Source organism: Oryctolagus cuniculus, chromosome 6, assembly GCF_051225735.1.
Source record: "Oryctolagus cuniculus isolate XC-2025 breed Fujian yellow rabbit chromosome 6, ASM5122573v1, whole genome shotgun sequence".
Taxonomy (NCBI): Eukaryota; Metazoa; Chordata; class Mammalia; order Lagomorpha; family Leporidae; genus Oryctolagus; species Oryctolagus cuniculus.
Genome location: NC_142872.1, coordinates 139,406,196 through 139,433,230, shown reverse-complemented (window position 1 = coordinate 139,433,230; position 27,035 = coordinate 139,406,196). Strand labels below are relative to the sequence as shown.

General features: G+C 35.0%; 1 protein-coding gene and 1 pseudogene across 3 annotated transcripts in view; one reads left to right on the top strand and one right to left on the bottom strand.

Annotated features, from left to right (window-relative positions):
• The window catches only part of CSMD3 (CUB and Sushi multiple domains 3), a 1,281,859-nt gene that overhangs the window by 17,032 nt on the left and 1,237,792 nt on the right, over positions 1–27,035 (top strand). The window lies entirely within an intron of this gene.
• Positions 1–27,035, bottom strand: part of LOC127490638 (WD repeat-containing protein 70 pseudogene) — a 34,091-nt pseudogene that overhangs the window by 1,733 nt on the left and 5,323 nt on the right.

The following is a 27,035-nucleotide window of genomic DNA, read 5'->3' as shown; positions in this document are numbered from 1 at the left end:
CACAGGAGGAGGTATTCAATTTCTGCGAATCAGTGAAGGCTTTCCTGAAGAGAAAAAAGCTCTCCCTTCAGAGAAAGAAAGCTAGATTCTGAACGATGACAAGGTTCTTCCTTGATGAAGGAGACAGGACTGCCCCGATGCACACTATAAGGGTCTCTGCTTACACAGGCTGCCACACGAATGGACACGTACTAAGCACTGGCCAGCACCCAGACCAGAGGCAAAGCATGCTGGAACACATAATACAGTCATACTCAAGGACTTCTCATAGTTTGCACAGATAGGGCATGAGGCAAGTGTGGGACAGATGCTTGCAATGACCCTCAGAAGGACAGGTTCCGACCAGTAGTGAAGGAGGGCAAACTGGCTACGCACATGAATTTAGAATAGATTCATGAAATTTTAAGTCTGGCTCCACAATTTACTACTGGATGGCCTTGGGGAAGTTACTTAGCTCTATTTTATTTTCAAAGAATCTTCATTTAACAACTGGGTCATAACACATATTACTTGCCTAAACTGCAGTGGAGAACCTTTCAAGCAAGCTTGTTAGTGCCGAGAATTCAGAGAAGCCTATAACTTAGGCAGTGTACAATCAGCGTTCATAAAAACTGGAAAGCCACACATACACACAAAAAAACGTATTCCCTCTCCATCTTCTTCTCACACTCTCTGGGCATATTGTCACGTGTCCAGATTTTTGCTTGTTAATCGACTGATTTGTGAGAGTAACTCCGTCTCTGACCTCTAGAAACCAGCTTCCTAGCATAGCATCTTGTTTCTGATACCTCCCCCAGGACCTTAACTTCAGAGAGAGTCTGTGTTGCCTTCATGGTACTTTTTTTTAAAAAATTTTATTTAAATTATACAAGTATCATGTATTTCATACATACAGATTTAGGAACATAGTGATACTTCCCACCCTACTTTTGCAACAAACAGTCCATGACTGCAAAACTTAACTGCAACACACGGTCTCTGTTTTATTTCAAATGTACAGGTGGATACATTTGAGATTATTTAAGAGAGAGAAAGAGAGTGAAGAAAAGAGGGTAGGAGGGAGAGAGGGAGATGGAGGAAGGAAGGAAAGGAATATCCTATGTTCTTAGAATTGTATCTATAAATCACATTGAAAATGTTAAAAACTCACATTAAGGACAGAGATAATGTGTTGTACAATGTGAATTAATGCTATAACTCGTACTCAAACAGTACTTTACACTTTGTGTATTGGTGTGGGTGCAAATGGTTGAAATCTTTATTTAATATATACTAAATTGATCTGTATATAAAGATAATTGAAAATGAAAAAAAGAAAATGTTAAAAACTAATTAAAAATTAAGACAAAAATAACTTCACGCTACAAAAAAATTTGGAATCAAGTGTTCTATCCCAATTCAGTAAGTTCTCTGTGAAGAGTATTTCGATAAAGTGGCAAATAGGTTATATACACTTCAAGAACATTTTTAAATCCCAATTCCGTGTAATTTAAATTGTATCAATATTGAATGATCACAATGTTATTTAATAAGTATATGTATTCATATTAATTGCATATTTATGAAGAACAATTTGCATTTCATCAATTCTATTCCTGACGTTTTATATTAATGTTTATAGTTCATTTTTCTTCAAAGAATGTATGAAAACACTTCTCTCAGGAAGATAAGTCATTAGGTATTTCCAATTCTCTTGCTTCTTCATTTCTTTTCTATCTTCATGGTGAGAAAATTAGTATTAGCTTTAACTGCCTCATACCAACCACAGTGCCATGGACTGTGACTGCCTCTCTTGAGGATGTTGATCTTGACTGCTAGGTACACTTAGCTCTTATACAACTCAATGAAAACAACTCAAAAGAAGAAATCAGCTACCAAGTGGGTAAAACAATCAAATCTTAACGTGTACACTATCATGCACCATGTGAGAACACACATCTAGATAATAAATGGGCTACCATAGTGAAGCAAATTAACATATCCATCATCTATTTCAAACTGGACCTGCCCAAATCAAAACCCTTGCTCCTTTCATCACGCCAATCAGGATTTTACAGACTTTGAGAAGAAAAATTTTTCTAAAGATTGAGACAAATTCTTATTTCTTACATGTGTGTTGGATTATTGTTTCTTTTTTATTTTATTTATTTTTTGACAGGCAAAGTTAGACAGTGAGAGAGAGAGAGAGGGTGAGAGAGAGAGAGAGAGAGAGAAAGGTCTTCCTTCTGTTGGTTCACCCCCTAAATGGCTGCCACGGCCGGTGTGCTGTGCTGATCCGAAGCCAGGAGCCAGGTGCTTCCTCCTGGTCTCCCATGCGGGTGCAGGGCCCAAGCACTTGGGCCATCCTCCACTGCCTTCTCGGGACACAGCAGAGAGATGGACTGGAAGAGGAGCAACCGGGACAGAATCCGGCGCCCCAAGCAGGACTACAACCCTGGGTGCCGGCGCCGCAGGTGGAGGATTAGCCTAGTAAGCTGTAGTGCTGGCCTGGATTATTGTTTCTTGAATGAGCATTTCTGAAAACAGAACAGTTTGCTTTACATGTTACAGGATGAATGGACAGGCAAAAGAAACAGGAGTCAGGATTCTAATTCCAAAGGTCAAACTTCTGTTCCCTGAAGAGGTAAACTTCATATATAATGTTTGGACATGCTTTGTAGGATCCTTTATTAAGTTATGGTTTGCAGTTAAAATAAAGAACACTTGCACTATGCAAAAACTTAGTTTTGATTACATATTATTCATAGTATTTACTGCTGCTTGATACATTTTTCTCTTTACAAATTAAAATTGGTATATATAAGCTCTCATTTCATATTTATATATAGTTTATTATGCTTAATCTAGACTCTATAGGAAACTTTCTATAAATTCATGTCTTAGACACATAAAAGAAAAATGAATAAATTTCTAGCTCATGGCTCTTACTTAGTCAAAAGAAACAACTCAGAAATCTTAAGATTTGGTCTCTGTGATGCTGGCATCCCATTGGTATGGGTTGGAGTCCCAGCTGCTTTATTTTTGATCCAGTTCCTTGCTAATGTGCCTGTATGGGCAGCAAAGAATGGCTCAATTGCTTGGTCCCCTGCCACCCCTGGGGAAGACCCAGTTAGAGTTCCAGATTCCTGTCTTTGGCCTGGTCCAGCTGTGGCCATTTGGGGAATGAACCAGAAAATGAAAGATATCACTCTCTCTCCATCTTTCTCTCATTTGTGTGTGTCTCCCTCTTCCAGTAACTGTCTTCCAAACAAACCAACATCTTAAAATCCTATCATGTCATCTCCAGCTCTAACTCAGTAGGTAATAAGCAGAGTAAGTTCTGAATAAATATTTAGAAACTTGAATTGGATTATAATTAATTTAGTATATAATTTAGTTTGTCAAACCTTACAATTGGAAAAAAACCAATCTGTATTACCCAAATGGTTTTGTTATTGAATATTTTTAATATTATTTGACTCCTTCAGCAGTGACTACCCATATAAGTTTGGATACCTAATTTATCCCAGGAAATAAAGGAATTTGTAAAAATAGTATATATCTACCTACAGTGTCAGAGTTTAAGTGATCTTCACTCTGAAGTTGTAACTCAGTTGCTTTTACTCGAAAGGTCTATATTAAAGTTCCATAGCTCAAAATATTACTGCTTCCACGATCATCACAGTAATATCCCAAAGATTTGTTTAGCACTGATTACTCTTGCTTACTATCAGAAGTACTTGTTCATCCCAAGGCGTCTTCAGCACATATTTTCAAGTATTATTCCTTACATGAGAGAACAAATTAAAGTGGGAAAGTTTATTATTTTGAATCTCTAATCTGGTAAAAAGTAATGTGGGTAACATGGATTTCTTCTATTTTATTTGAGAGGAAGAGAGAGAGAACTCCCATTTGCATTTTCACTTCCCAAATGCCCACAATAGCTGGGGCTGGCCAGACTGAAGCTAGAAGCTGGGCTTCAACCCAGGTGTTCCACACGGGTGGCAGGATTCCAAGAACTTGACCATCACTGCTGCCTCCCAGGGTCTGTATTACCATGAAGCTGGAGTTGAGAGCCAGAGATGGGAATAAAAATTATGTACTCAATATCAGACTCAGGTGTATTACACAGCGTCTTAACTATAGCCCAAGTGCCCACCCCAAAGCATGAAATTTAATATTAGCTACATCCTTACTAGACAGAGTAAGTGAAATGTTTCTTTTAGGCTTAGTTTCCTTATCTCTTATATTTTCTATAAATTTCATAGAATCATTATACAAAATGCATTTGCATTAAAAAGGGCTTCCTATATCACATATCGCCACTAATAATGACTGTTGCACAAATACTAACGATGTTGTTCTGTATTTAAAATATCTAAGCTTACTAACTTCAATTTATTCAAAAATGTGTTAAAATGAAATGAATTTTCCAAATATTAAAGAAGAAAATTCAGGTTTTAAATAATAGATATTCTGGTCTTTAACTCAGCAGAGTCCTCAATAAAGTGAATGGCCAAACCTTAAATCTAAACAACTGGTTTTGTAAATCAATACTAACTATATTTTGGATTTGGTTAAACATTCTTTCCAATGGGAAATGTTAAAAAATGGTCATCAAACATTTTTACAATTTTAAATAAAAAATAAATATTAAATTTATTGACTGTATTATTGGATTTATGTACCTAATTTTATAATTTATGTATTTTATAATTTTTTGTTAAAGTGATGTAATATATAAAAATTTTCTGCTGAGTAGGGACCAGCCTTTCAATCTTTGCAAAAATAGGAAAATGTGTTTCAAAGAAATTAAAAAGCACAGCAAAGGAAACAATCAATATAATGAAAAGACAATTTACAAAATTGGAGAAAATATTTTCAAATTAATTATCTTATAAGCTAATAATCATAACATATAAGGAACACAAACAACTGAATACTGGAAATACAAATAATCCCACTTAAAAATGGGCACAAGATTTAAATAGTCATTTTTAAAAAGAAAATATACAAATGGCCAACATGTACATGAAAACATGTTCAACAATACTAGTCATCAGGGAAATGCAGATCAAAACCACAACGAAATAGAGCCTCACTGTAGTAAGAATGGCTTTTGTCAGAACACAAAGAGTAACAAGTGCTTAGGAGGATTTAGAGAAAATAAACCCCTTACACACTGTTAGTGGGAATGTAAATTAGTACAGTCTTTGAAGAACACCATATGGAGCTTCCTTAAAATATTAAAAATAGAATACTAGTAGATCCCGCATTCCAGACCCCAGGAATCTAATATGTGTCATCTTTTCTCTAGCCTTCTCTACATTCTCTCCAACACCATGTCAAATTTTTTATGCAAAGCAGTACCTCAACAAATTACCAAGTGATGCTGCTAGTGAATATATCTCATGCCTTCATATAGGTAACTTTTAAAAAACACATATCACTAGCTTTCACTATGAAATATATTTAAATCTTACATGAAAATTATATATATATTGTACTTCAATAAGTTTGTGGGGAAATGGAGTTAAAAGATTTTTTTTACAAAACATTTTGAAATTCATGTATTTTTTCACAGTACACATTTCCTATGACCTTTATAAAGATTCCTCATTACCATGAATTTCAAAAATATTGTACCGAAATAAACTATCTCTAAATTCCATTTTCTATCTATTTTTGAAGTATCTATGTGTATCATGAATTTACAGGTATAAAACATTTTAGATAATTGCTTAATTTTTATTTAGTGAAATTATATTAAAATTTTTTTGTTTTTATTTGAAAGACATGAGTCAAGAACTCCATTCAGGTTTCTCAGGTAGAAGGGGCCCAAGCAGTTGGGGCCATCTTCTGATGCTTTTTAAGGTGCATTAGCAGGAAGCTGAATCTGAAGTGGAGCAGCCAGGATCTGAACTGGCACTCATATAGGATGCTGGTATCACAGGCGGTGGTTTAACCCATTGTACCACCATGCAGCCCCCACTGAAAAATTCTATTTTATCTCCCACCCAACCAACTCAGCATTTGTCAAGATTGTCTCAAATTTCTAGCAGAGACAGAGCTATGATGTCAACTCTCTAATTCTGTAGTAATTGTTCTTGGCTACCTTTCTCCAAGTAACCCTGTCCCATTGAAAAGTTTCAGATTAATGATGAAGTTTTAAATAGAATTACTTCAGTTCTTTGACCATTGCATTTGTGCCTTCTGTCTCATTTCCTTACATTGTTCTTGAAACAAGTCAATCTGATAAGGACCTTCTGGAACTGCCCATAGTCTACAGCAGAAATTGCTTCCTACATCTGATCTTAGATTGTTTAGTGGCTCAGAAGTAGGTGCAACATATGGAGGAGCCAGTAATTCTGAGAATAGAATTTAATCAATGTATCTTTAGCAGTACCGCTGATAGACTGCATTAGCTCATTTTCTGTTGCTAATAATAAATACCACAAACTGGTGAAGCTCTAAAGAAAATGGGTTCATTTGGGATCACCATTCTGGTTCAAGGTCAAGGGGCCCATATCTGGTGATGCCTTTCTTGACAGCAGAATCCTGAAATGGTACAGAGCATCACATGGCAAGAAACAGTGTGTGTGTGTGTGTGTGTGTGTGTGTCCTGGTCTCCCTCCCCACCACAACCACCTCTGTCTCTTCTTATAAAGCCCCAGTATTGTCATAGGTGCTCTACTCTGATGACCACATAGTAATCCTAATCACTTCTCAAAGGCCTCACCTCTAAACATCATAGTCAGATTAATTTTCTAACTTGTTTATATTTGGTAATGGGAATTAAAATCCAACATGAATTTTGAAAAGGATAAATAATATTCAAACCACGACATAACTATTGTTCACCTACTGCAAGTTTGTAGTTAGATTTTTTCAAGGGAGCAAGTTATGCATGTTTTTTCTTTTCATTTCTGCAATGGATTTAATTTTTTTTAATTTGTTTTCATTATCTCTTTCAATACAGTTCATATTTACACTCTTACTATGACCTCCAGCCATGTATTATTACTACTCTGCCAAAGCCACACACACCAATCTCAATAGTGAAATTAATTCATTCAACATGTTTTTATTTGCACTAAGCTGTTTTTAGTATAAAATATAACCCTCGTGGGGGCTGGCATTGTGATATAGCAGGTGGAGCCACTGCCTGCTATGCTGACATCCTATATGGGCACCAGTTCAAGTCCTGGCTGCCCAACTTCCGATCTAGTTCCCCGCTGGTGTGCCTGGGAAACCAGTGGAAGATGGCCCAGGTCCTGGGGCCCCAGTGTTCATGTAGGAGACCCGGATGAAGCTCCTGGATCCTGGTTTTGGCCTGACCCAGCCCTGGCTCTTGTAGCCATTTGGGGAGTGAACCAGAGGATGGAAGATCTCTCTCTCTCCCCACTCCCAACTGTTTCTCTTTCCCTCTCTGTAATTGTGCCCTTCAAATAAATAAAATAAATCTTAAAAATAAAACCCTAGTATAGTAATCTTGTTGAAATACCATCACGTTTCCCCAGAAGTATGTATCTCTAAATTTTCTCAAGTTGAAATTGAACTCCACTTCACATCTATTTTAAATTTTATTTGTATCTGAATTACAGTTTTTTTTTTACTATACATTGTCTCGTATTTAGGAAATTTATGCATATTCTATATCTTTTATGGAACAAAGAGATTTGAGAGGTCAGTGTTTGTGTTTTTAGTAATCCCGTATTTCCATGGAATCTTATACGAACTTTTCTAGAGGAAGAAACTAAACAAATGTTGATTGCTTAAAATTAGTCTAAAATACAAAATAATATTAACTATTCTATCATTTTGTGGCATTCAGAATAAAATTTTTATGTTGCTTTACTATTATTAATCATTCAGGCCTTAATATTTGTCTTTTTTTCCTCCCCCTGTAACCTTTTGCTAAAATATATTGTTTTTTTAAATCCCATGATGTTCTCTAAAGCGCCATTTTATTTAGTTTTGTGCAATTTAAGTCTGCTCTATGTTAACGTTGCAATTTCCGTTTGCTTCTCTTTTTGTAAAAATCTGTCAGAAAATTGGAAATGTCCTTTGACAATTTCTGTTTCTGAAAACTTGTGAACACATTGTCTCAAGTTTCTTACTTTTTTAAAAAAAGAAAAGCAGATTGCTTGTGGTATACAAATGTAATTGTATTGCATTTTTCTTTGATATTTTCATTTCTACAAGTTGTGTCATCCTCATTCATAAACTCCTATTTTTATGGATTTACATCTGTCATTGATGTATAAAATAATGACAAGTTCAAGATATCTTTGAGGTTTCTTCTGAAACATTTTCCATTACTTCCTGCTATATTGAAAAAGAGACTTTATTTTTTCTATCATGATTTTCTCTTTGCTTTTATTTTTTCCTGTGAATTAGTGTAGATATTTTACATCCCTCTCAGTTTGAAAACTTTGAGACATTGTTATTGTTTGACTTACCAAATTGTTCCATTGTTTTGTTGTTGCAATTACTACTTTACTAATTGATTTCCTTAACTTGAATTTTTAAATGCATTTATATTTCTTGTTTCAATGTATTTCTTCTTGGGCATGGGATTTTCTGGAGGAATTGAGAGGTATGATATTTACCTGATTAGGTACCCATTGCTTCCCATTATATCTGCCTAATTTTGCAGCAGGGATATTTCTCATTATTTTCTTTTTGCCTGAAGGAATCAATTATGTGTATATATATATATATGTATATATATTTATTTACTTATATGACAACTAAAAATTTTTTTATCATTCTTTATTTTTAATTCTGTATATTAAAGCATATAGTTTGAGACAGTCAAGCATAAAAAACTCAATTTTTGACACTGCACATATGCAATCTTCAAGTTTGCCTTTTTGATATTTATGTCAGTTTATGATTGATGGTTTTTCTCTTAATTCTGGATTAAAAGATTACTAAAGAGTAAACAATCAAGATGACGTATTTGTTTCGTCAATTGTATTTTTTTTTTTTTTTTGACAGGCAGAGTGGACAGTGAGAGAGAGAGACAGAGAGAAAGGTCTTCCTTTGCCGTTGGTTCACCCTCCAATGGCCGCCGCGGCCACCGCGCTGATCCGATGGCAGGAGCCAGGAGCCAGGTGCTTTTCCTGGTCTCCCATGGGGTGCAGGGCCCAAGCACCTGGGCCATCCTCCACTGCACTCCAGGGCCACAGCAGAGAGCTGGCCTGGAAGAGGGGCAACCAGGACAGAATCCGACGCCCAAACCGGGACTAGAACCCGGTGTGCCGGCGCCGCTAGGCGGAGGATTAGCCTAGTGAGCTGCGGCGCCGGCCCTCGTCAATTGTATTTTTACGTGGATTCCTATTGCTATAAAAATATCTTTAGTAAAAATAATAGCACCCCTGCTAGGTGAATGGTGTACAATTGGCCAGACACATCGTTGAAAATGTTTTTATGTTGAGTCCGAGTTTTGCCCTTCACTTGTCCTGGTTGGTCTTAACTTTCTGGTTAAGTGCAGTAGAAGCAAAGTAATAGAGGCATTGTACTCCACCAGTTGTATTCAATTCCTATTGTTTCACAAGCATGGGCGATGTGAAGATTCAATCATCAGTGCTTGTGTGGATGTAACAGGTGAATGATTATTTGCAAGGCTGACATGGTTTATAGAAATGGAATTATAATAGTTTTCCACAGCATGAATGAATTTGACATTTGTTTTAGAGATGCAGTAATTTTCAATGCCAAGTTTTTGACTTTAAAAATTTAATAGATTGCATAAGACTGCCTAGTAAAAACTGCTGTTGCCTTGTAATGCTATTGGCAAGCAAGAGAAAAGAGCTGTAAAGAAGATGACATATAGGTAACAAATTCTGAATCTTTATAGAAAAACAGCCAATAACAACAAAACAGAGAAGAGAAAATTTTCAGATAGTGGTGTCTGTATTGTAGCATTTGTTTTAAAAAAGATTTATTTATTTATTTGAAAGTCAGAGTTACACAAAGAGAGGGAGAAACAGAGAGAGAGAGAAATATTTTCCATCTGTTGTTTCACTCTGCAGATGGCCAATACAGCCAGCACTGGACCATACTGAAGCCAGGAAACATGAGCTTCATCTGGTCTCCCACATGGATGGCAGGGGCCCAAGTACTCTCAGGCCATCTTTAGTTGCTTTTCCTGGGCCATTAGTAGGGAGCTGGAAGGAAGTAGAGCAACCAGTACATGAACCAGTACCTATGTGGGATGCTGGTATTGCAGGCAGCAGCTTTGTCCACTATGCCACGATGCCTAATCCTGTATGATTTTTTTAAAGTAGATAATTTCTTGGTGTTATTAAAAATCGATTGTAGTAAGAATCATGAAAAATGAAATATTTTAATGATTATGTGTCATATTTAATGGTCTAGTAATAAATACTACTTATGACACAAGAACAAGAACAATAAAATATTTGAACAAATTCTCTGTATGGATTTACATGTCTTTTCTTTGCATACTGTTAAAAATGTTAGAAACATGCCTGCTATTCTAGGATATACTCATATATATATAGTGGGGAACATAGTCTATGGCATATGCAGTTAATATAAATATTAATAGGAAATGTATGTTTTGCTTTAATACTGAAAATGGGGTTTTGTTTTTCTGCTGGTGAGATTAAGAGGATGTTTAGTACTGTTTTTATTAACATATTCACTGCACATTTAATGCCACATATTAAAACTGTGGGAAATATTTGTTTCTTAGAAGCATCGGCTACATATGACAACCCTAGGTCCACGTAAAAATGATATGGTATACTGAGTTTTGAATAATTTTGAATGATTGCTAATGAAAACCATGTATTGTTTCCAACAGAAATATTTCATTTTTCTACTATGCCAATACCCTGTTAAGGGTGAAATTTTCTTGGAAAAAGAATTCAATATCTACAGAATTTTTATAATCTGCTGAATATTGTAAAAAATCCATATCCATTCATCTTTTTGAAGAGCATTTTAAAATCTAGTTTTACTAATTTTTTATTTGACAGAGAGTGTGAGAGAGGGATGGATAAGACAAAAGGACAGAAAGACATTTCATCTGCTAGTTCACTCCTCAAATTGTTAGAAGGGCTGAGATTGGGCCAGACTGAAGCTGCGAGCTGGGAACTCAGTCTAAGTCACCCACATGGATGGCAGAAACACAATGACTTAAGCCATCACTGCCACCTCTCATGGTCTGCATTAGTAAGAAGCTGGAATATTGAATTCAGGTACTTCGATATAGGATATGGGTATCTTAAACACTTTGTCCATAATCTTGGAAGGTTTTATCTACCAGAAACATGCCTTCTGTTTCTCCTTCAATATTGCTCCATCTTGTTCCTTTATTAGTGTTTACTGTGAACTTTTTATTAGCCTGCTCTTTAAATATTGCAAGTTAGCATGATTTCCAATTTGCCCTGTTTTCTTCTTTCAGCCACACAATCCAATTCAGTACAGAAGGATGAAACTCTTGTACTCTGAGCTCCACACACAAGAACATGTTCCACAGTTCAATAAGCTGCCTTTAGGACATTTGAAATTCATTAAATACAAAACTAATCTTTTGTTTCTACCCATATAGAATACTAAACCTGCTCTACTTGCAATTTTAAATACTTTTATTGTAATACCATTTGTCTAATTCAGAAAGTGGAGATTCCCTCTTTCTTTCTCTCTCTCTTTCTCTACTTGATGCTGTCCAGTAGAAAAATAAGGAGACATTTTTCAATGGAATTTAAAATTTTTTAGTAGCCAATTCACATGGTAGAAAAAAACCAGGATAAATTATATTTTATTTAACCTAAGATCAAGATTTTATCACTTTCAAATGTAATCAAAATTAAATATATGAATGAAATATTCACATCTCATATTGTGTTTTTATTTCCACAGATATTTAAAAACAAGTATGTATCTTGTACTTTTAGTTCATAAAATTATGAAGAAAATTATGTAGAGCTATTATGCTCTACAAACATACTTTATGTATATTTAGAGATATCAAATTTATAATTGAGACAGTAGACTCACATAGCAAATTTTTTCAAAGATAACTTTTTAAGGATCCAAGAATTGAATAGATTATATACAACTACTTCTTATTAGCATTCTCATTCACGGTAACAAAAGTTAGTTATTAGTTTAAAAATAATTGATCTGACTTAAAAACAAAGGATTTATGAGTAATTATGTACAACATAGGTAAATCCTCTAAATTTCCTATCATATTAGTTTAATTAACATTAAATTGAAAGGGAATATTGTGTTCACTGAAAGTAATTCCAAATTTATCTGTTAATAAAAAAATTCAATTTTAGTGAAGAATATTTGAGGACAGTTTACTTACTACTGCAAACTAGAGTAATATTATGGTTGTATATCATGTTAAAATATGTGCATTCACTCTTATTCACTTATATTACAAAATATATATATATTTTTTTGTTTTGTTTTTGTTTTTTTTTCCCAAGACATTTATTTATTTGAAAGGCATAGTGTTGGGGGAGGGGTTAGAAGGGGAGGGAAAAGAGAAAGAGAGATCTACCATCAGCTTATTCAGTCCCTAATTTTTCACAACAGCTGGGGCTATGCCAGTTAGCAACCAGAACTCTAGAATTTCATCCACGTCTCACACGTGGGTGGCAGGGGCCCACGTGCTTTGTGCCATCATCCCATGCTTTAACAGGAGCATTAGCAAGAGCAGGAGCAGAAGCAGAGAAGTTGGGACATGAACTGGAACTACAATAATGGATACCAGAGTTGCAAGCAGTGGTTTAACTTGCCGCACCACCAGACCAGCCTCAAAATATTTATTTTCAATATAAGTTCTCATATCTACCTAACAAGTTAGCAAATTAAATTTTCTTCTCATTGGTGCCTAAAATTTAGCTTGTATATACTTGCTATGATACTGGTGAAAATAAATCACTTCTGATTTTTTAAAATATTTATTTATTTATTTGAAAGTCAGAGTTACACAGAGAAAGGAGAGGCAGAGAGAGAGAGAGAGAGAGAGAGAGAGAGAGAGAAAGAGAGAGAGGTCTTCCATCTGATGGATCACTCCCCAGTTGGCAGCGACGGCCAGAGCTGCACTGATCCGAAGCCAGGAGCCAGGAGCTTCTTCCGGGTCTCCCACGCGGGTGCAGGGGCCCAAGCACTTGGGCCATCTTCCCCTGCTTTCCCAGGCCATAGCAGAGAGTACTGGAAGTGGAGCAGCCAGATCTTGAACCGGTACCTATATGAGATGCCAGCACTTCAGGCCAGGGCGTTACCCCGCTGTGTCACAGCGCTGGCCCCTGATTTTGGTTTTTGATCATTGAATGTTTTGCAAACATTCCTTTTGTTTTAAGAGAATCTTGATTTGCAAGTAAAGCAATAGTAAATATTTATAATATTTAACCCCAATTAATGCATCAACTAAACACAGAATTTTTAATTCATTGTTTTATCTTTCTTTCAACAGTTGCATAAACTGGTGATGATGTATGCTTTGTCTATGTGCATAGTGAATAATTTTTAAAAATTGTCCATGACACAATGGAATGATGAACTGTCTCTTGTTTTTAACCTTTAATAAGTCCTAATATTTGACCTAGCATTGCTGGAGTAAACTGTCATGACAGAAATGAGTTAAACCATATTTAGCTGAAATTTCTATTTAGCAGATGCAATATTTTTTAAGACATCTGTCATGAGATCAATTATTTAGGCTGGGAATTTTTACATAAATTTCAAAGTCCTTTGAATGAAATATATCTCTGTATTATTAATTATTGATTAGCCCTTCTAAAATTAAAGATTAGTACTTGCAATTTCTCAAATTTTTGAATTCAAATTTGACACAAAAATTCTTATGTTCTCTATGCAATTGTCTGTTTACTTAATTGAAGATCCATACTTTTGTAAATTATGAACTTCAGTCTTTCCAACAAGAGTTTAGTCTTCTGGTAAAATTGCTATAATTAAGATATTAATTTATTTTATCATCTCTGTGCTTAAAATTGCATGCATGTGCAAATGTGTGTGAGTGTGTGTATATCTGCAAATAACAGCTATTTTATTCCTGGGCAAAGTTAAAACATCAGGTTGTGATAAAACTGTTTATAAAATTGGGATGATTAATTTTTATTTAAAGTAACTAATTTCTTAAATCATTTTAACTTTAAGAGGAAATTACCAAATTCACTGTATATTTGCTGAAAACACCTTTAATATAATCCATCTTACTATCTTTTGCTTCATTTTAAACATATAACTTTTTCATTTTGCTCTGAGGTAGTAAATTACAGTTACTTTCATGTTGCAAATTGCAATATAAGTTCTTCCATTTAAAAAAAAAAACTATTTCAAGGGAGTACTAACTTCTTCATCACTAGTTTTTCAACATCAGTAGTACTTTTGTTGTTGAAAGTTTTCTCACAGTTATTTACAAAGTAGAAAATAAATTGTAGAGCCAGCACTGTGGCATAGCAGGTAAAGCTGCCGCCTTCAGTGTTGGCATCTCATATGGGTGCTGGTTTGAGTCCCAGCTCCACCAATTCCAATCCGGCTCTCTGCTGTGACTTGGGGAAGCCTGCCTGCACCCACATGGGAGACCTAGAAGAAGCTCCTGGCTCCTGGCTCCTGGCTTCGGATTGACACAGCTCCTGCTGTTGTAGCCATCTGGGGAGTGATCCAGCTGGTGGAAGACCTCTCTCTCTGCCTCTCTGTAACTCTACCTTTAAAAACAAAAAAATCTTTTTTTTTTTAAGAAAAATAAAAATAAATTGTTATATGTACAACTTTTTATGCATTTATCAGTTGATGGACACTTGGGATGTTTCCATTTTCTGGCTATTGTGGACAGTACCACAGTAAACAAGGAATTGTAGATGTATTTCATTTCCCTTGGATATATAACAATAAAGTAGAATTGCTGGATCATATGGTAGCTTTACTTTTAAATTTTGAAGAAATTCCATTCTGTTTTCCATGATGGCTATACTAATTAACATTCCCACCACCAGAGTGAAAAGATGCCCTTTTCTTCAAAAGTTGTCTTTTTCTCTGTGGTGGGAGCCAATCTTACTAGAGTCAGGAGGAGATATTTCATCTGGTTTTGATTTGCATTGCCCTGGTGATTAGTTCTTTCAGCATATTTTCATCTATTAGCCATTTGTATGTCTATCTTTGAAAAATATCTGTTTAGATGTAGTGTCCCCTTTTTTAGATATATTTTATTTATTTGAAAGGCAGAGTTAGAGAGAGATGGAAAAAGGGGAGGAGGGAGGAAGGAAGAGAGAGAGAATGGGAAGAAGAGAAAGAGCAAACAGAGCAAGAGAGAACTCTTCAATATGCGGATTCACTCTCCAAATAGTGGCAATGGCCTGAGCTGGTCCAGGTTGGAGTCAGGAACCTGGAACTCTATCCAGGTCTCCCATGTGCATTACAGGGGCCCATGTACTTGGGTCATCTTCAATTGCATTATCAGGCACATTAACAGGAACTGGATTGGATTTGGATCACTAGGGACTCCAACAGGTGCCCGTATGGGTTCGCCAGCATCAAATGTGTTGGCTTAATCCACTGCACCACAATACCAGGGCCCTAATCCATTTTTAATTGGATTGTTTATTATTTTTCTATTAAGACATTTGAGTTATTTTTATATTCTGGATGTTAACCTCTTGTCAGATGTATTTCTTGTGAATATTTCTTACATTATGTGAGTTTTACTTTATTCTGTTCATTGTGTCCTTTGCTGTGCAAAAGTTTTTTAGTTTAATGAGATCCCATTTGTCTATTTTTAAGATTTTTATTTTCTGCTTTGTAGGGGTTTGACCCAGAAAAATCTTTGCCTATTCCTGTGTCATTACATGATTTCCCTATATTTTATCTTAGTAGGCTCAATGTTTCAGGACTGTCATTTAGATATTTAATCTATTTTGAAGTGATTTTTGTAAATGCTGCAAGATAGGGGTCTAGCTTATTTCTTTTATATGCATATATCTAATCTTCCCAGTACCATTTATGAAAAGCACTATCTTTCTTCCAATGCATGCTATTAGCACCTTTGTCAAAGATCAGTTGACTATAGATGCATGGGTCTATTTGAGGGTCTCTGATCTTTCCATTTATGTATAGATATGTTTCTATGCCACTAACATGTAATTAGGTAATGTTGCTTAATAATATATTTTAATGTCAGGGAGTGTAATACCTCATGCTTTGTTTTTTACTTGTTGCTCAAGATAAGTTTGGCTATTCAGAGTCTTTTGTGGTTCCACACAAATTTAATATTTTAGTATTTTTTTCTATTTTTGTAAAACTTGTCACTGGGATTTTGATAGGGTCTGAATTGAAACAATAAATTACTTTGAATATTGTACACATTTTAATGATATTGATTCTTTCATGGAAACATGAAACATGGCATGTTTTTTAATTTCTTTGTTTTCTCTTTAATCTCTTTAATAACTTTTGGCTTTCATTGGTGAGAACTTTTACCTCTTTGGTTAACTCTATTTTGCTATTTAACTTTTTCCAGTTATTGGAACTGGGATTTCTTACTGAGATGATTCACTGTTGATACATAACAATGCTGGTTATTTTTTTAAAGATTTTATTTATTTATTTGAGAGGTAGAGTTAAAGACAGAGAGAGAGATAGAGACAGAGAGAGAGAGGTCTTCCATCCGCTGGTTCACTCAACAAATGGCCACAACAGTCAGAGCTGAGCTGATCCAAAACCAGGAGCCAGGAACTTCTTCTGAGTCTCCCACATGGGAGCAGGGGCCCAAGCACTTGGGCCATCTTCTACTGCTTTCTCAGGCCATAGCAGAGAGCTGGATCAGAAGTGGAGCAGCCAGCACAAGAACAAGAGCCCATATGGGATGCCAGGTCGCAGAAGGAGGCTTAGCCTACTACACCACAGCATTGGCCCCCTTGATTTTTGTACAGTGACTCTGTATGCTGCAACTTTGCTGCATTTGTTTATTAGTTCAAATAGCTTTTTGGTACAGTCTTTAGTGATTTTCTGTATACATGGTCATGTTATCTGCAAATAGTGACAACTTGACTCCCTCTTTTTTCAGTTTGGATATCTTTTATTTCATCTTCTGCCTAATTACTCTAGCTAGATCTCCAGTACTATGTTGAGTAAAAAAACGTGAAAGGGGGAATCCATCTGTTGTTCCAGATCTTAGGAAAAAAGCCTTTGGTTTAACTCCATTCGGTATGATGTTAGCTGCTGGCTTGTTAAATTGGGCCTTTATTATGTTGAGGAATGTTTGTTCTACATCTAATATTGTCAAAATTTTTCCCATACAGAGACATTGAATTTTATCAAGTGACCTTTTGTATCTATTGATATAATCTTATGAGTTTTGTTCTTAATTGAGTCCACATGGTATATTCCATTTACTGATGTGCCTATGTTAAGGCATCCTTACATTCTTGGGATTAATCCCACTTGATCATGGTTAGTGTTTCTTTCAATGTGGTGTTGGATTGCATTTTCTGGTCTTTTGTTGAGGATTTTTGTACCTATATTCATCAAGGATACTGGCTTGTAGCTTTATTTATTTGTTGTTGTTGTGTCCTTGTTTGGTTCAGGTATAAAGGTAATGGGGCGCAGAATGGATTTGGAAGAAACCCCTTCTTTTCATTTTTCTTTGAAATAATTTAAGAAGTATGAAATCTTGTCATTTGCAACATTGTTGGGACTGGAGGGCATGATGTTCAGTGAAATAAGCCAGAGAAAGACAACTATGACATGATTACACTCATATAGGGAGTCTAAAAAAAATAGGTGATCTCATAGAAGTTAAAAATATAGAGGCTGGAGGTTGGCGTTGTGGTACTGTTGGTTAAACTGCTGCTTGCAATGCCAGCATCCCAATCAGAATGCCTGTTTCAGTCTCAGCTGCTTCACTTTGAATCTAGCCCTATACCAGTGTTCCCAGGAAAGCAGCAGAAGACAGTTCAAGCACTTGGGTTCCTGTCAATCATGTGGGAGACGTATTTATATTTAGGTATAAAGGTAATGTGGCACAGAATGGATTTGGAAGAAACCCCTTCTTTTCATTTTTATTTGAAATAATTTAAGAAGTATGAAATCGTGTCATTTCCAACATTATTGGGACTGGAGGTTGTGATGTCCAGTGAAATAAACTAGAGAAAGACAAATATGACATGATTACACTTATATATGGGTCTAAAAAAATAGGTGATCTCATAGAAGTTAAAAATATAGAGGCTGGAGGTTGGCATTGTGGTACTGTGGGTAAAGCCACTGCCTGTGCCTAAATATAATTTAAATATAAATCATGTGGATCTTGCAGAACTTGGCCCAGCCTCAGCTGGGGAGGTGATTTAGAGAGAGAACCAACTTATGGGACATCTCTCTCTCTCTCTCCCTTTCTCTCACTGTTACTCTGCCTTTCAAATAAAGTTTATAGCTATGTAGGAGTAAGAAGTTCCAGGTTCTGTTGCACAATAATATGAAGATACATAATGTCCATTTATTGTATGCTTCCCTATTTTAAAAACTAGAAGAGAGAATTTGAGAATGATGCTTTCATTATAAAGAAATGTTAAGAATTTGAAAGGATAAATATATTTATCCTGACTGGACATTATACGAGGTATACATGTAATTAAACAACACATAGTACCCTATAATCATGTATAATTTTCATGTATGTTTAATATTCTTATATAAAATTAAATAAAATTAAAGTAATTAGTATTTTATTTCAGAAAACAATATTCATAGCCATCACTGTAACTTGTATTTTCTGACTACTAACATATCCAAATGAACACCTTAAAATGTTATTAAAAGTGCATAGGAAGAGGGCAGCATTGTGGTACAGTGGGTAAAGCCACTGCCTTTGTTGCCAGTATCCCATTATGGGTACTGGTTTGTGTCCCAGCTACTAACTTCCAATCCAGATCTCTGCTAATGGCCAGGAAAAGAAGCAGAAGATGGCTCAAGTGTTTGGGCCCCTGCCAAACCAGTATGAAGCTCCTGGCTCCTGGCTTCCGCCTGGCCCAGCCCTGGTTATTTAAGGGAGTGAACCAGTGGATGGAAGATTTCTCTCTCTCTCTCCCCCCCGCTCCCCAGTGTGTATGTGTTTGTGTGTGTATGTGTCTGTAGCTATGACTATCAGGTAAATAAATCAATCTTAAAAGAAAAAAAAAAGTATATAGGAAAAAATAATTCAATGGTATCCACCCAATGACAGTGACTAAAGCATTGTACCTAAAATGTTATGGAGTGAAATGGACATTTTGAGATTTGATGATCGTTATAGCCCTTGTATTTACTGTTGAGGAAGAATTTTTTTTTTTTTTTGTTCATGCTATTTGTTGAACTCTTTACTCAGTGTAAGGTTAATCTTATGAGCATAAAGTAAACTGAAAATAGATCTTTGTAAACTGTAGGAGTAGGAATAGGAGAGGGAGGAGGAAGAAAGATGGGAGCATAAGTGGCAGGGAAGGCAGGGTGGGAAGTATCACTATGTTCTTAAATCCGCATATATGTATACTTAAATACAATTTAAAAATAAGTTTGTCCTTAGCACTGGAACTGTTGCTTACCCTTTAGAACTGCGCTAAGGTATAACACCAGCATCTTGTGTGATGAAGCGAAGTTAAAACAACTTTTTATTTGACAGAAACAAGTACTTGACACTGCTTCAATGTTTTCTACTGTAAGGCTGAACTTATTAAAATTAAACAGAATTAAAAACTCATTTCCTCAGTAACACAAGCTCTTTTCATGAACTCAATAGTCAGATATGGCAAGTGGCTACTCTGACTTTCAAATAAATAAGATAAATCTCAAAAAAAATTAGTTTCAAGTTCCTTTCAGTTAAAACCCATGCAAATTCTTCATATATCCTTCTGAAGATATTCAAACTCTTTTATTATGTGGACTTAACCTGCCTCTTTATAACATTTCCATCAATATTCATACAAGATGGTAAAGAACAGCTTTTAAAAGAAGGGACGAAATCAAACGAAAGAAAGAACGAAAGGAGGCTGAAAGGAAGGAAGGACAGATGGACAGAATGAAAGATTTCCTGTTATCTCTTTTTACTAGTCTAATATATAAGCTTGTTGAATACGATTTATTGACTTATTTAAAAAGCAGAGTTATATGGAAAGTGGGAGAGAGAGGAGGAGGGGAGAGAGAGAGAGAAAAGAGAGGAGAAGTGAGGAGAAGAGAGGAGAGGGGAGGGGAGGGGAGGAGAGGGCAGGGGAGGGCAGGGCAGGAAGGGGAAGGCAGGGGAGGTGAGAAAAGATCTTCTATCCACTGGTTCACTCCTCAAATGGTAACAATGCCTGGGGCTGGGCCAAGCTGAAGCCAAGAGTTGGAGCTTTATCCAGATTTCCCAGGTTGGTGCAGGAACCCATGTACTTGGGCCATTTCCTGCTGCTTCTCCAGTCACATTAGCTGGATTAGAAGTGGGGCAACCAGGACAGGAACTGTGCCTATATGGGATGTTTGTATCGTAGGAGGAAGATTAACACCCTTGGGCCACAATATATTAGGTTTGACTAGAATAAAAATTATGAAATGCATGAAATTTGTTCTTTTTATATAAATAAAAATTTTAAAAATTCTTTGAACCTCTTTCATTGCTACTTGGAGGATGTATAGTATTTATGTTTTATTCAAAATATAGCATATCCTTTGCATTGAGAACTAATTATCTTTGTTCTCACATCACTCTTTGGCTTTTTTTTGCATAATAGTCTATCGTCATTTAAGTAATACCATTTCACAATATCTTGAGTTCTTGGAAGGTGGGCCCTGTGTTAACTTTTCTGCTACTAGGGCGCTCCTCAAAGACCTGGCACAGAGTAAACACACAGTGAAGCAAGCTTAGGTGACTGAACAACTATGGATTTTAAACACCATGAGTTTCACTATGCTGCAGATGAATATTATAAAAATTTTAGATTAAAAAGAAAAAAATTACCCATCATAATAAACATAATGTGTTTTCCTAAATAATTTCCTATTAATCTCTGCAATGTATAATATCTAATGAAATAATTTAAGAATAAGTTCTGGCCGGCGCCACAGCTCACTAGTCTAATCCTCCGCCTGTGGCGCCGGCACCCCAGGTTCTAGTCCCAGTCAGGGCGCCGGATTCTGTCCTGGTTGCTCCTCTTCCAGGCCAGCTCTCTGCTGTGGCCTGGGAAGGCAGTGGAGGATGGCCCAAGTGCTTGGACCCTGCACCCACATGGGAGAACAGGAGGAAGCACCTGGCTCCTGGCTTCGGATTGGCACAGCGTGCCGGCCATGGCAGCCATTTGGGGGTTGAACCAACAGAAGGAAGACCTTTCTCTCTCTCTCTCTCTCTCTCTGCCTCTCTCACTGTCTAACTCTGCCTGTCAAAAAATATAAAAAATAAATAAAATAAAGAATAAGTTCTAATAAAAATATAATTGACTTAGATTCTAATCACTTTAAAGAAATAGTTTGTTAAAATATATGTCTCTACAAAATAATAATTTAAATTGTATTTTAAGCTGCTGGCCTTTCTACATAATAGAAATTTATTTCAGGATCATTATGGTTTAAATTATAAAGTTGAATAAAGATCCATTTTTTAATAAAATAAAAATCAGATACCAATTCAAGGTACAAATGCCTGATTTAGATGGAGGTGATCAATATATCTTGTTAATTATTTAAATTATATTGTTTCTCTACTTGTATTCATGATTATTCTGGTTCTCATGTGTGTGATTATGTGTGTATATCAGAGATAAACTGGTTAAGCATTCAGATTTTGCTAAAGATTCTCTCCCTTTATAAGATATTTAATGTCTCTAATGTTTTGGGTTTTTCATCTGTGATATTTTTGAATAGACTGGGGTAAGGATTGAAAAGTAGTTCAGGTCAGAAAAAAAAAATTGGTAATCCAGTGTGTCAGTTAAGGCAAGGAAGAGGAGGTGGGTATGAAAATAGGCATAATATTATGAAATATTTTTACACTATAGTTTAAAAGGACTGAGGTGGAAAAATACATATGGAAATGCAATGAGTTTGTTCATGTGAGCATATTGTAGCTCTTTAGAAATCACCGACATGTTGTTTCTTTTCCAGGATAGCTACTAAGGTATTCTCCATCATTTCTTAGAATCTCAGATTCAAAAATTAAATCAGTAAGCATCTATTGAGTAAATACTCTGTGTAATCACAACACAACTACTACATGCCTATGATGTGTTTACACAATCAGGCTTGGCATGCCACTGAATATATCTAATGTACCATCCAACGATATGCTAATATTTAGTATTTCTACTCACAGCGTTCAACTTGTACCTCTGTGACAGATATGCACATGGAGAAGATAAAGTTTAAAATATCCAGTACTGAAGTCCCTCAATCAATCTCTCAGATGTAGGTGAATTCTACCTTGACACTACAAACTGGATCTAAACAGCACAGATGTCCAGATCTAGTCAATCCTCATCCTGGACACTGTAATTTAGTTGAAGCCAGTTATAATTGAAATACTACAAAGGTACTGCACATTTTGGCTCACTCAGATTTTCGTGATGTGCAGTTTAAATGGCTTGGACTGAGGACTTACTCTCTGATAGACACAGAACTGGGTTTCCATTATAAGTAAAAAGGACATTGATGGAGGCTTTAGAAGTTTTGTGGAAAATTGAAGTGAAAGTTTCATGAAGCTTTTGAAAGAGCCCTCTTTTCTATCTATCTTACCTTCAAGAAATGTAACATCAAATTTTCCTAGAATCAGATGAAACTTCCACAGTTTATTCATATAAAGCTATTTAACATAGCTGCTAGCATTAAGTGGGAGGTTTCACATTTGTCTTCTTTTCAAAATTAGTTTTTAGTCCTGGCTTATTATTTTAGCAAGCACAGTTCTTGTTAAATACTTTTTAGCTACTTCTTACAACTTTTATAACTTACTAATGTAACAAACATAATTTATATACTACTGTATACAAATTTGCTAAGTATGTTGAATACCACTACAGGCCCAAATTGAGCATTGCGCATGTCAAAGAAACCATTATTCAGACTAGCATAAATTCAATAATGAGTTACCATTAATATAGTTTTAAAAACACCTGCCACTCAGCATTCTACAGTTCATATATCCACAACTTATTCATATCTGTATATAAAACATATATGGTAAATATAGTTTGCATTAATAAATGATAGCTATGATTGTTGTTTCTAATAATAAAATTCATGCTTTACAAACTTGTTGCTTAAATCCAGACACATACTCTGGAAACCTCTTTCAGATTACAACAAGAGTAGGGAAAGGAATATTCAAAACATAATGACTTTACTTCATTCTGCTTAATTTACGTATAACGAAAATATTCACTGAATCTATCTGTGTACCTAGATCCAAGTAACTGAACTAACCTTTCAAAGCTTAGTACTAAGTTACAATCCACACTGTGTGACTCCCAAGTCCATTTTATTTTTTGTCAAATATGCCATGCTTTATCTTATCCATTCGTAGTAAACTACTGTTGGCACTTTACTATTTCTTCAAATGCACTGAAGAGTATAGCTCTCTGCCTGAAAAGCCAGAGTAAATGTTTTTTTTTAACACTCCTATATAAAATATATTGTCACTTCCCTAGATAAAATTATCATTACTACCTCATACTACATAGCATTTGTATCCAAATCTATCAAAACCCTTATCACATGTCAATTCTTCCACAATCCTGGATACTTCAGGACTGTGCATTTCATGTTATGTTTATCTTTAAGTATGAAGATTGAACATGATTACTTAAAATAGCATGTGTCAGACAAATATTTGTAAAATTGGTCTCTTCTAGAATTGTGTCAAGCACTTCCTTCCTATATTTCTGGTATATGCTTTCTCCCTTATTTTCAAATTTGATAATTTCATCATATATAGCTGCTGACACTATTACTTATTCTGGTGATTTATCAGGTAATGACAATGCTTCTAAGATCATACCTCCAAGTTTTGCTACTGAGAGACACAGCTTAATTCAGCTCATTTAAACAGCTTGACATCTTCTAAATAATCATCTCATTAATGCTGAAGTTCAAGTCACTGCTGATCATGATTATGCAACACATTTTCTAATAAAAAGAAAAAATATGAATTAATATTATATGCCCTAGATTATGGGCTGTTATCTTCCTTCCCTACTTACCAGTTTTGAAGATAAGTTTTTAAAAAGGTTATTATGTCATTCCCCTGTCACTAACAATTTTTACAGTCCTTAGATTATCCTAACGTTCGGTCTACCTGAGGCTGATCATACAGGCTGTGCCACCTTCATTTGCTTTTACCCATGGAAAGCCTCTTTTGTTGTTTTATGAACTTGCTAAGGTTAGAAATTTTCAGCAATGTTATTAAGTGATCATCACTGACTCAGATTGAAAATCCTGGTATGTAGATAGCTTAAGTTTTCCATTAGCAATATTAAATTTGTTGGGTCAAAGATTTGTTTAGTTTTAATTATATAACTATAAACCTAGTTCCATGTCTCTCACCTAACACACATATAATTCATACTTTTTAAGGAAGGAAATGATTGTCAGCTTGTTTCTTTGATTTTTAATATGCAATAGGAAAACATTTTTTTAAATCAGTTATATTCTGGCAATAAATAATATTCTACTTTTGTATCCCTTTGTCCTTTGTTCTTCTCCAAAATAATGGTTGCACCATGCTTTTATTATCAAGTACAAAAGAATATGTACTTGTGTACATATAGTATAAACGGCACACAATTGTAGGGGTACTTATGGGAAAAATGTTTGCTGAATATGTGAGTGAATGAATACCTAACCTATTCAGACAGAAATCAAAATCTCACTTTGAGTCATCATATAGCTGTTTCCCAATTATTATAAGCAGTCTCTCTATAAAAAAATACAAGGACTTGCTATATCTCATTCACTGAATGATATCCTAGATAGAAAAAAACACATATCCTACCTTTGGGAAAATTAAAATAAAATTCTTTTGTGATTGGCTGAAATTCCTAAACTTTTAAATTTTACACAAATTGTATTTATTTTCTTGTATATCTGTGTTTATAAATTTGTGTTTATTCACTGAATATGTATTAAGAAGTTTTAAACAATGTCTAATTGACTCATGATTGCTATAAATCAAGATATGATGATTGTAATGCATTATTTTATATGATATATTCATTTTTTAAAATAAATTATTTACATGTATTGAGCCTTCTTTCTTTTCATCTGGCATATGCAAATTAACATGTATAGGAAAATTTTAAGACTTTTTTTCTAGAAGAAAGATTTTGTATATTAGATTCATTTTAGAGATTCATCTGGATGAAATTATTAGAAAGTAGCATTTTAAGGAAAGTGTTAATGTTCTAAATCTGAATATTTATTAAGTTGCACTTGGGAATCCTTTAGGTGGTTGAGTTATTTATTCCCTTTTGAATGAAACTTAAACTGTGTATGTGGATGGGTCATAAGGTAGTACTTGCACATGCACGAAACGTCAGCTACTTTCCTTCACGTGTGTGTGTGTGTGTGTGTGTGTGTGACAGTGTGTTTATCACACACAGTGAAGAAGCTTTCAGCCATGGAGGAATGTTTGCAGAGAGGGAATGCAGTCTGACTGGCAAGGCAAAACCTTATCACCATAACTTGAAACAGAGTATTTACTTTTACATTTGCTACAGATTAATTTAACACAGCTGTCCTGGAGGTTTCAAGAGGATTTTTCACAGTATTAATGCAAAAATTCTTTCCCTTTAGAACTTCATAATTATAGGAAAATCATGTTTTATTGTTGCTGTTTCCTTTCTATGTACTTTGAAAAGAGGAAGAAAGGAAGAAATGGGAAAATTCCAAACCTCTGCCTGGTGCTATTGTCAGATTATCTATATATTTTTTCTTGTTTCAAAATTTATGTATTTAAAAATTTTTGAAATGTATTCTTTAGACCATAATTTTTTTATTTGAATTCAAAAGTGCCCATAGGATGGTACCATAGAAACAAAAAGAAAACATAATTTAGAATATTAGGTTTTGAATTGCCTTTTTATGAGTGTTCTGTATTATTCTAGTGATATTATCTTTTCAAGAAGACTTTCAGAAATAGAGCTGTCAAAATTAGTCATTGATTGTTTAATTATTCATCATATTTATAATACAAAATAGTTTTTCATTAGTTTAGATAAAAAACTACGATGAAACTGAGAGAATAAGCAATGCTAAAATGGACACAGCTGTGGGTTTATTAAATCCAATTCATTCCTAATTTAGTAAGAGCTCCCACTGATTCTAAAGATAGTTTTGCCTGAGTAAGGACTGAAAAATTGGTCTTTATATTCAGAGAGTGCAATTGTATTTAATGCTCGGATAGTTATTCTATTCTCTCTAGAAGTCAATAGTGCACCTGGTTTATAACTTAATGTTTAGAACCAAAACATATTCCCCCCTCCCCAAAAGTAAGCTATTAAGAAAACATCACCTACTTATAGGAATACTTTACTGTGGCATATTGTGTTTATTTTGCTTTTTAAAAACAACTATTTACTAGTAAGACAAAATGTTTAGCACATTGTATTAACATCTTACAGTTTCTCTCTATAGTTATTTACTTATACTTTCAGGTGAATTATACATGTATATATTTAGGTGATGGAAACGCTTTCCTGAGTTAAGATGAAAAAATGTTTGGCGTTAAAAATCCATTTTTTTTAAGCTCCAGTGTTAGACACAAAGCCAACAATACTGAGGATGATGAAGATGACAGTGAATACAGTTAGGCTATTAGTTTGCACTTGTATTAATGCATTCATGCACCAGTTAGTAAATCCTGAGTCATTTTATCCCCACCACCAGTTTCTTAGATGATAACTTCTGGAATTAACCCTCTTTTTGTGGACAGAACACAGTAATAGGAGACTGTCCAAGCCCTGTCTTCTACTTAAGTGACCCCTAATAATAAATATTTCAATTTCCATTTATAAAATAGATATCACTGAAGTGCCTTCCAATTTTCTCTCCAGCTTTAAATT